Below are 2,297 nucleotides of genomic sequence, written 5' to 3'. Positions count from 1 at the left end.
GATTAACAAATAACCAGACGCCACCCGATCTAAATATTCCCTCACAGTTTAATAGTAATGACTTTACGAATTTCTTCACTGATAAAATAGATAACATCAGAAATACAATAACAAATGTAGATTCTACAGCATCTAATACTTCAGCTTCATTCATCGCACCAAAAGATAAACTGCAGTGCTTTACAGCTATAGGAAAGAAAGAGCTAAATAAACTTATCACTGCATCTAAACCAACAACATGCCTATTAGATCCTGTACCCACTAAATTACTGAAAGAGTTGTTACCTGTAGCACAAGAACCGCTTCTCAATATTATTAACTCGTCGTTGTCTTTAGGTCACGTCCCAAAAACATTCAAGCTGGCGGTCATTAAGCCTCTTATTAAGAAACCACAACTAGATCCTAGTGAACTGGCAAATTACAGACCAATTTAAAATCTTCAGTTTATGTCCAAAAGTTGTCTGCTCAACTGTGCTCCTTCCTCCCAAAAAAAGATCTCTATGAAGAATTTCAGTCAGGTTTCAGGCCCCACCATAGCACAGAAACTGCACTTGTTAAAATTACAAATTACTTGCTTCTTGTGTCAGACCAAGGCTGTATCTCATTGCTAGTTTTACTTGATCGTTCAATACCATAGATCATGACACTCATAGATTGATTACAAAACTATACGGGTATTCAAGGGCACGCTTTAAGATGGTTTAGATCCTACCTGTCCGATCGCTACCACTTTGTTTATTTAAACAGGGAGTCATCTCAATTATCACCAGTAAAATATGGAGTGCCACAAGGATCTGTCCTAGGTCCTCTGCTATTTGCAGTATACATGTTGTCCCTTGGTAATATTATTAGAAAATATGGGATTAGTTTCCACTGTTATGGTGATGATACTCAACTATATATCTCAACAAGACCAGATGAAACTTCTAAATTATCTAAGCTAACAGAGTGTGTTAAAAATGTCAAAGATTGGATGACCAATAATTTTCTCCTATTAAATTCAGATAAGACAGAGATATTACTAATTGGACCAAAAAAACAGTACACAGAATCTCTTGGATTACAATTTGCAACTAGACAGATGTACTGTTACTTCCTCTACAGTCAAAAACCTGGGTGTTATATTAGACAGCAACTTGTCTTTTGAAAATCATACTTCCCATGCTACAAAAACAGCATTCTTCCATCTTAAAAACATTGCCAAGTTACGAAACATGTTACCTGTTTCTGATGCAGAAAAGCTAGTTCATGCATTCATGACCTCTAGACTGGACTATTGTAATGCACTGCTAGGTGGTTATCCTCAATAAACAAGCTACAGGTAGTCCAAAATGCAGCTGCTAGTGTCCTTACCAGGTCAAGAAAATATGATCATCACTCTGGACTTTTAGTAGTACCTAGGATAGCAAAGTCCACTAAAGGAGGAAGAGCTTTTTCACATTTGGCACCCAAACTCTGGAATAGCCTTCCTGATAACGTTCGGGGTTCAGACACACTCTCTCTGTTTAAATCTAGATTAAAGACACATCTCTTTGGCCAAGCATTCAAATAATGCATCTCATAATCTTTTACTGCAGCTTTAATTGATTTCTCTGTACATTTCTGCCATATGTACATTAACTGACATAGTCACCACTGATTTTCTGTAAAGCTGCTTTGCAACAATTTGTATTGTGAGAATCGCGATATACAAATAAACTTGAATTGAATTGAATTGAATTGAATCGTAACACAACGGAAACAAGCCGCAACACAACGGAAACAAGCTGCAACACAATGGAAACAAGCTGCAAAACAATGGAAACAAGTCACAACACAACGAAGACAAGCCGCAATGCAACGGAATCAAGCTGCAACATAACGGAAACAAGACACAACACAACGGACACAAGCCGCAACACAACGGACACAAGCTGCAACACAACAGAAACAAGTCACAACACAACGGAAACAAGGCACAACACAGAAACAATGCTGTTTGATTATTTCTTTAATTGATTTCTCTGTACATTTCTGCCATATGTACATTAACTGACATAGTCACCACTGATTTTCTGTAAAGCTGCTTTGCAACAATTTGTATTGTGAGAATCGCGATATACAAATAAACTTGAATTGAATTGAATTGAATTGAATCGTAACACAACGGAAACAAGCCGCAACACAACGGAAACAAGCTGCAACACAACAGATACAAGTCACAACACAACGGAAACAAGGCACAACACAGAAACAATGCAAAACGAAATTAGCACAACACAACGGAAACAAGCCGCAACACAACGGAAACAAGCAGC

The sequence above is a fragment of the Sinocyclocheilus grahami genome, unplaced genomic scaffold (genome assembly GCF_001515645.1).
Source record: "Sinocyclocheilus grahami isolate Dianchi unplaced genomic scaffold, SAMN03320097.WGS_v1.1 scaffold324.1, whole genome shotgun sequence".
In the NCBI taxonomy this organism is placed as follows: domain Eukaryota; kingdom Metazoa; phylum Chordata; class Actinopteri; order Cypriniformes; family Cyprinidae; genus Sinocyclocheilus; species Sinocyclocheilus grahami.
This window is presented reverse-complemented; position numbering follows the sequence as displayed.